The following is a 9,457-nucleotide window of genomic DNA, read 5'->3' as shown; positions in this document are numbered from 1 at the left end:
GGGCCAGATATTTATGTGTAGACATTTTAGTGTCAGAGAGCCAAACAAAATTCTTGTACCACTGTAGAAGGAGGAGTCAAAAGTTATGAGACCAGTATTGAGTCCATACTTGATGTATTGAATATAGTCATGATAATTGTCCATACAACAAAAAAAGGGATTTAGTGAGTCACATAAATGCATGTCTTGAACATGTCAGACATGTATTACCTAGTAATATAACTTTGTTGAATGTTTTGTCAGTCTCTGTTATTATTTTTTATTATTATGAAATGTAATTAATAAAAACCTACATCTTTCTTATGACAACCATAAACAGGATCCACAACCTATTGTTAAGCTACTCTGTCCTAATATGATTTAATGAAAGTGAAAACTACAGAGATAAATCATATATATAAGAATTGCCTTTGATATTTCTGATGCTCCGTCAGTGGAAAATGTACATTGATTTGATTCCAAAACCTCAAGAAGGAAAATATCTATTCAACAACAGCTTATTTCTCCGGACTCCATTTGGCAGTGAATATCTAATAGATTTCTGCTAGGTGGTAGGGGTTGGTGCTAGGTTGGGGGGGGGAGTGCGGGGGAGTGCGGGGGAGGGAGGAGGGATCTGGAGAAGTCAAGGCCTTGCTTTTAGCAGTCCTCCAAGGGTCTTCCATCTCACTGCACTTCTTCCACACAGTCGATTCTTCAGCCTCATTACGTTTGCAAAGTTAAAAAAATATTATAAAAATACTTTCTGTCTACATACAGTCTATTCTAGAGGCTGAACAGTGAAGGGTACAGATCAAAACTTGTTATGTAAATGATTATGATTGATACTTGGAAATCAGCGCTAATTGGCAGCCTTGAATCAGTTGTATTCAAGGCTAATTCTAATCAGTTATTGTATACTGTGGTTCAAACTACCAATTAAGAGGTCAAGAGGACATAGGGCGTACATTACGCTCTATCATTGCAGCAAAACTCACTGGCTATAAAATATTGACTCCATTGCTAAGTATTCAGTGATTCATTAACATTGGCAAAGTTTTTGTTTGTTATAGTAGGATGTTGCATGACTCCTATACAATTGGGGTTCTAGACAAGCATCACCATGTATGATGATAAGGATACACACACATACACAATACTATGACAGTTTGACACATTCTTGATTACATTGAAGGCATTAGACTTGGGACAAATTGACTGGCACCAGACCAAGGAAAGAATTTCAATAACATTTGACAAAAGATAAATTACAATATAAATGTGAGGTTTGGTTTCCTTGTGCATTTAAAAAATAATTATAAATATCTGAATTTTATGGCATAAATACACTGATGTATATGAACTGGCTTACTCTGAAAGTTGAACTCAGATGTTTGTTCCTTGTCAGCATTGTCCAAGTCACCTTGTGTAGTTAAATACTGAACTTTAGAAAGAAAAAGTACTGACAAAGAATAGGTTAACTTCATTGCCTTTCAATTAGTCTATTCAAAAGTCCATATAGTCCAAATTAGGTATGTGAGGAACACAATCTTGAATTTCAAACCTCATTTTACCATCAAGCCAGTTTGACAATGTCCACAGATTGACAAACTCATAATCTGAACCCAGGAACTCTCGTGTGATTCCAACCACAGCTCTGAAACATGTGCCTGATGTAAGAACTGTCATGGAAACATCAGATTAAAGCCTGCGATCTCAATACTGAAACCTTTAAAGATCATTCAGTCAGATTTGTCTCTTTATTCTTTTCTAGCACCCTACACAAAGCCTGGGCATACAGTTCAGAGGCTCTTGAGAAGATTCATGTTTTATTTGCGGAAAGCGGCCCCATTGTCCCATAAGTCACCTCACACAGCACTCTTAGGTTGCACGCCACACTGAGCCTGTCCCATCGTTTTAGCATCACCCAGCGTTAAAGCACTTAGCTTGTGTTCCCAGTGTCCTCTGTGGTAGGGCTAAACATCCATTTGGAAGTCCAAGGAAACCGAAGTTCTCACCCACACAGAGTTGCACTAAATCCCTTTCTGATGTTTTGAAGGATACTTGTGGGTAATCAGAGGTTTTCTCTAGCATCGGGCGATGTATGGCTAATATAGCTGGTCATGCTGCTGGTTTGACAGCTTGCCACTGTCATTTTAGAGAACATTAGATAACTAAAGAGACGAGACCAAAACCATTACTGGCTATCTATAGATGGATAGATATGGCCTATCACAAAGCAGGTGCAAGGCTTTTTCAGCTCCAAACAGAATGTAAGCCATAAGTCTCAAAAGTGGATGTAAGAGTTTTGTATTGAAAGTACTCTAGCTACATTGTCACTTTAGATTAAGATTTACTCTAAATAAAATACAATTATTGCTGCATACATAATACATTATTGAATGTCCTCTTTGTCACATGGGGCAGATGAGAAAATTAAACATTTGTAAAAATCTCCTGGTTCTCACATCAACACGACACCCAGCTGTATCAGGTCCACATCACAGCTGAGAGACCACAGCAGTCTTTGACATCTTGGCCATCTTTCACATTCTTGAGATGCAAAACCTTTTGCAAAGTCACTAACTTCAGTTCATTGCCTCCAACCCCTCTCAGCCTCAGTGCTGTTCTGTTTTCCCCTATGACAACAAAGCCTGTTCCAAGATTGACTGTGTTTATTGTTTTATTAAGAAAGAAATTCAACAACCGGGTTGGAATATGACAGGCAAAATTGTCACAATGTTAGCTTTATCCTCAACTCTGTCCTAGCTAAAGTATGAGATCCAGAGGACTACTGTGACTATCTAAAATGCATACAGTAAAACAGAGAGAGAACAACAGATTCCTTTCACGTTACTCCCTTTTCTTTCCTTTCCACCAGTTAGCAAAGAAAGATCATGGAGTGTGGAACGACCGTGGAACTCACCATGGTAAATACTCCTAACATCTAACAGCACAGGAAATGCTTAAGGAGAAAATCTGTCCTTTGGGATGAGTGAAAATAGGACAAATTCTCACATGGAATCTAAAAAGTAGAATAGATGGGAGATCATATTATCTGGAGAAAAACATGGTCAAAGTGGCCAAGTTAAAACATTGGGTAAACATTGGGTAAATGTGTATTGTATGAACTCAACCTTTGACATTGCAAAATAATTTACACACACTTACATATGCACCAAATACAAAGGATAAGTATTTGGTTTGAAGTTGCGGGATGACACAAAAACAAAACTTTTCAGAGTACAACAACTGAAAAATGTTTACAATGAAATATAACAAAACAACAGTAGATTCTGTGCAAACACCAACCATTTCGCAACATCCTGTCTTTGCAACGGTCCTCCTCATTGGCTTTACTTCCTGTTTGTGTGTGGAAAGTGGGGAATGCTATTTCAATCAAAGGGCAACACATTCCCAAAAAGAAATCTTAGTAGAATCTACAACCCTGCTGCCAGTTTCTCAAGGGGAGGGGCTTTGGAATGTGTGTGTATGTGGGATGTGTCGTGTGTGTGAAAGAAGAGAAGTAGTACATATTGCTGAATTACACAAGTCTTCATTCTTGGTATCACTAAACAAGATGGTTTAACCAGACACATGACATTAGCTGCATGACACAACTGAACCACCATCCTTGCGACTCCCCCATCTGTAAATGAAAAATCTCTCCAGATACCAAATGAGAGAACTCAAAGGAAAACAGAGGAAACCTGTTCTTTTGGGACTCTGTAATTGTGAACCACCGCTCACTGACGTCAGCATGTTTATGCTCAGTTGTTACATGGCTGTTATGAGGGAAGCAGGCACGGGCCCATGGCATACTGCCAGCCTCGTAATTTCAAAGACAGGAAGTTCTTTTGGATAAGAATCGCAGCAGTCAGTGATTGAAACGCCCTCAAACAGCATAGCTCTCAAGGTTTGAGGCAGCCCTATCTTGTTCCATGTAATTAAATCACATTTGGACAACTTAAGGATACTTTTCTGTGTTTATAAACATAACCCACTCTATCATTGGCCATCTTTCTGGCATGAAACCACTACAAAAACTACCAACAGGCTCATTTATGTGTTATGTTTTTAATGTATTTATCTTTTTAAGTTGGGTCAGGATAACACAAAGTTCAAAATGTGGGCAAAGACACTGAAAATAGAATTGTATTAAAGTAATATGAAAATGTATAATTTTGTACCTTTCCTTGATTACCCACATCTTAAAAACATTCATAGCTACATTTTGGATTTCTCCCTTATGCCTTTCCTTTTTGCATTAGGACATTTTGCTTAAGGTCAGATGTCTTTTGGATGTTGCCATGGTCCCCCAAAATATGTGTAGAATTAGCAGTGTTTGTGTTGATGTTATTACTGGACTGCCTTGCAAGAGACCGGTGAGTAATGATATTATCGAAGTGTGATCCTGTCAGAAGATAATTTGGTTTCCTTACCATGTAAGGATGTAGGGTATTGTCATGTAATCTAAGGACAAGACATTTTGACTCTATCCCAGGGTTTCCCATTGGAAGTAAGCCTACTTCAGGTCCAGTACTTGTCTAGTTAATTTGACAATGTTTCCAGTCAATTGTTTCAACAAGTACAAAAAAGGCTGCTTTAAAATGTAGGTAAATCAACCAAGAAGCTGTCCCCACTCATCCCACTTCATATTTTGTATTGTTTATGTGGTGTGGCAAAGCTTTTACTTAGTTTGCTTTTAGCAAGGCTACATAGACATTTACTAGGTCCACTTTATATGTAAAACAAAACATCCCTTCCTCTTCTTTTACAAGTCTGGAGCTCTGGAGTCAATGTTGAAGGTTTGTGTCAGTGAAACATCAATCAAACAGCTAAAACCCAAACACACGATTAACCCATTGCCTCCTGTTCTGATCTGTCTTACAAACCTCTGATACTAATGGACAATAACAAGAACTTCATAGTGGCAGTAAGACACAGTCCTACACCACTTAGACAAAGTAAATCAATCTGCTCAAATAAACAAATCTCATCTTGGTCTACTATCTCATCCTCAAACACTAGGTTTTGGAATTTGTGCTTTCCGCTAAGGTTGCAGGGAAATTTAAAAAGCAAAATTAAACACAACAACAAACTAGACAAAGTTAGAGTCAACTTGTCTTACAACTGAATGCTTTAGGTACTTGACAACTTCATAACACAATCAGGGGCGTAGGTTTAATTATACAGACCATTACTGAAAACGGCACCCTTAAAGAAAATCGTATTTAATGATTATTTGATAGAGTTAGTCTTAGTTATTATAAAAAGCTGTCCAACCCACATTTTTAAACAAACCTATGTCCCTGGCCACTATCAGCATTCTTGAAAATTACTTAAAAAAACTGTCAACAAAAGTTTTCATTTGATAAGGATAAAGACCATATGGCGTGGCCTACAACAGAAAAGCAATCTGAATACCAGTATCTCAATTTAGGTCTGTGAAGCACTGAACCGAAGTAACACTGAAGAACCAGTGAGCAGAACTAATCTCATCAAATATTAAACCTGGTTAGACGACTGGTTCAGCCTAGCTGGGTCCTCTGGGATTCCCTGCAGTCTGAAAGAAAAGAGTAGGCCGTTGGATTACGGGATGCAGTGTACAGGAAGTGAAACACAAGCAGCCATTTTGAAATTCATTAGATTACTGTTTGTTTCATTACAAGTGCTGTTTGTTCAATCTGTGGAGGCTATTAAATAAACTAGCACTCTGTACTAAACCTTGAGCTAGAGTTACCCGCCAATGTATATTTCACATTATGGGTGAAACGAGGTCCAGATACTTCCAGTACAAAAAAAAGAAGAAGTACTTCATTGTCTGATATAGAATTACATTTGACTTCTGAGATGTTTTGTAAGTGACCTCTGTTGTTTCACAAGAACTATTACTAACTAAAGTCTTGCAAGTAGATTTTTATAGCGATGTAAGGGGGTGATGAGTGTTGAGGCTGGTGTTCTTGCAACTAACAAGCAGTGATGTGGAGTGGGCCAAGAGGGGAGGGAGCATTCCTGAGGCGTATTGAAGTGCATTACCCGTGGGCGGCCTATGGGCTGGCACCATTACATCGTCCCCCATCACCTCCACTCAGCTCCTGCAGCTGAGACTTACTTAGCACCATCAATATTTCATGCCCACCTTCCCCCTTTGCATGGGCCTGTCATGACGTGTTCTCTCTAACAACTCGACCAAACTCTACTTTTGCCCATAAGAGGATGCTGACATTGCATAATTTAGATGCCACCCGGTGTGTGTGGTGCCCATTGCTAATCAAAAATGTAACAGACTGAGGTACTGGGGAGTACTTTTCAGGGCCAAATGGAAGATGAGCTAGTTGAGACAATGGATGTGGGGGGGTGTAATTGCTACTTTTTCTCAAACTTTCCCCTTAACTGGGATGGTAACATGTACGAGGCATAATAACATGCATGTGTGTGCACACTCATACAGAGCCTAAAGAAGAAACTCAACCCCTGTTTGTTTACTGGAGTGAGTTAAATAAACCCATTTGTGACAATCTACAGTATTAATGCATCTGCAGCTTCCTAGTCTTGACAGGCTTGGATCTTGAAATGTTTGCCTTTGTCAACACAGTTTTCTAGTTCAGTCTAAAATTCCAGTCGTAAATATATTTACATTTGTAGCCATAGAAAAGAGTTTGAATGCTACACGTCCCTCAAGGAGTTGTCAAAGTTTGGTAAAGTTACCATATAAAAATATCAGAGACAAAGACAAATTTTGATTTGATCATCCACAACTACCAGATACCATTTTGACGAGATTTGTCTCACTGTACTTGTGCAAAAATGTCATTGTCTCCGCAGCATCATAGTCAATCATAGTTTATCTACTGTAATGGACATTTTTGCAGAAAATATCTGTGAATATCTGTGAAGAGATTGTGAAGGAAATACACTACATATACTGTACATATCCAGGATTCCTTAAATATGTGAGTGTTTCTAAACTGTGATAAACCAGAAAGAAAATATCTTACAGCAAAGGGCTGAGAGCCAGAGAGTACAGCTACAGATGAACGGTTCAAGGTGAAGGAATCTGTTAATGTACAGTAGAAGAGCAAAACAATCAAAAAGTTGAGAAACACCTGAAGTAAAGTTCTACGTGTAAACATTCTAAACTGTCAATCTAGTAGGTGTAGACAATTTTTATGTCTATAGTTCTAGGTCTTAGGATGCAACATAGCCTTTGTGAGAACCAGAACCCCATTTATTACAATCTCAACAGTCAGTCAAACAGAATAAAAAATTAGCTGTTTTCGTTGCTGCAAACTCTGTGAGAAAGTTATTCAAGGGTCTACCCTACTCTTCTTAAGTCCAACATGCAGTAGATATTGCATCAAGTCTCACGTCAGAAAACATTTAAACTGGATGACTTGTGTTCTGCACAAGTACTGTATCATGTGAGTGGTCGCTCTCTCAAGCCAGTAGAGCTACCAACCAGTAAGAATAAGGATATTAGGTTGAAGGGTTGATATTAGAGTCTATCAACCCTTGTGATTTTGTACTGTAAAAGGTCAAGGGGTCGCATAAAAAGATTTACGCATGCAGGAAGGTTAAGTGGGACTGTAATTATTTGGGAAACAAGCTAGTATTAGCATAAACAGGAAGGCATGCACTTGCACTGTATACGATCTCTCTACCATCTTAATGAAAGTCTGGATACTCAACTTGTCTTTATCTGTCATGGTGTACTTAAATCTAAAATGATCAAACTGATTTAAGTTGCAATGGTATTTAGTATTATGTGTTTATCTTTTAAATTGTAGTGACAGCACACACAATTCTGATGTTGAGAACATTATGTGCTGTTACTTATTAAGATGTAGGTAGTTTAAAGCACTCAGTTCATTTCAGACAATCCGCTTCATAAGGCATATCATCATTATTATTTTGGCAAATGACAAAACTCACAATGTCTCTCTAACATTTCCAGCCTCACGACAATACCTGACTAATTTCACATGAAACTCATGTAGCTACATCATTGCCTTATTTGGTGATGGGTGACAAGCTGTGGGAGCAGAGAGCAGAAACAGACTAGCATCGCAGGAAGAACTGTATGTTCTAAGTAAGAAATAAACTCAGAGATGGAGTCAGTGTGGCTATTGTATTTAATTTTATATGTAAATATTTACCAGTCCTAGCTAAAATACCAATTAGTGCATAATGTAAAATTCTCAGCCTATCCTTTCAACTAAAATCACAGATACAATGAATACAATGAAGGTTCAGTATAAGTTTCTGCCTGGCCATAACAAGACAAGAACAGAGCACCTCTTTCTCCACCAAGCTCTGAAAAGATTCCCCACAATGCAACCTGTTATTATGTGCCAGTATAAACAGTCCCTTAATACAACTCCATACTAGGTCAAGTCCAGAGGCTCGTAATTACTGATGACTTCTATGGAAATAATATTCCCATTTATGGTCAATTAGAATCAATATGAACCAAAAGTCAGTCTTGATTTGAGAAATATTATAAGAGAGTTACATAAGCTGTAATTCTTTCAAAGTTAAATACAAAGAAAAAAGTTATTTTATGTGCATTTCAAAATGATGTGAAAACAAAAATGTGGTATTTGGAACAGAAAGTGTTAGCTAATTCCATGTTCCATGTTTCAACAAAATGGCTCCTTTTTTAAAATCCAGATTATCCTAACTAGTCTTTATATGACTTTACCAGACTCTTATTATGCTAGTGCATGCTAGTGCATATTAGTGAATATCTGATCAACTGCTGTGACAGAGAATGCAAGATGTTTGAAGAGCAAGTTTGTTTCTTCAGGAGACAGTGTATAGGCCAGTGTTAGCACTCCAGAAGGCAGTGGAGAAACAGATCATCTTGTATGCCACATTCCTCCAGCCTGCCCAGGATGCTGTATCTCTTGTGCTGTCGCGCAGTATAAACCATCTCTAAACCTGCTGGGAGTGATTTGTGGCCGGAGTTCACAAGATCAGTGCGGATTTCAAGCTCATGGGCTTTGGTATGGCAATAGTCCCCTTTCATGTTTAGCCTCATATGCTAACGTCTGTTTAGTGAAATCTGGGATAGAGGAGGGAAAAACAGGGAAGCCCGGATTAAAACAGACTGCTCTGTACCACCGTCGTTGTCTTTCCATCTCTACACTCCTCCTTTTTTCCTCTACCTCCTCCTCTTCCTACTCCTCCTTATCTTCCTCCTCCTACTCTACGAGCGGCCTGGTGTACCGCCTGTCTCTTGTTTGGATAAGTTAGTGCTGAGACGTCAACTCTTGGGCTGATGTATACCACCTGCCTTGGCCTCCGTCTGACCTCGTCCTCTAACTCCCACTGCAGAGACATTCCAGGGCCTTTCTAGGCCAGTGTTTACACTGCAACAGATTACCCAGCTCTCCTCTCGCTCTCTCCCTCTGTCTTGCCCTCTATGCAATGGACAGCATTGGGCCTCTCTCTCTGCCTCCCACTTCCCTCTGTCTCT

This window comes from Osmerus eperlanus, chromosome 10 (genome assembly GCF_963692335.1).
Source record: "Osmerus eperlanus chromosome 10, fOsmEpe2.1, whole genome shotgun sequence".
Taxonomy (NCBI): Eukaryota; Metazoa; Chordata; class Actinopteri; order Osmeriformes; family Osmeridae; genus Osmerus; species Osmerus eperlanus.
Note: the sequence above shows the minus strand (reverse complement) of the source record.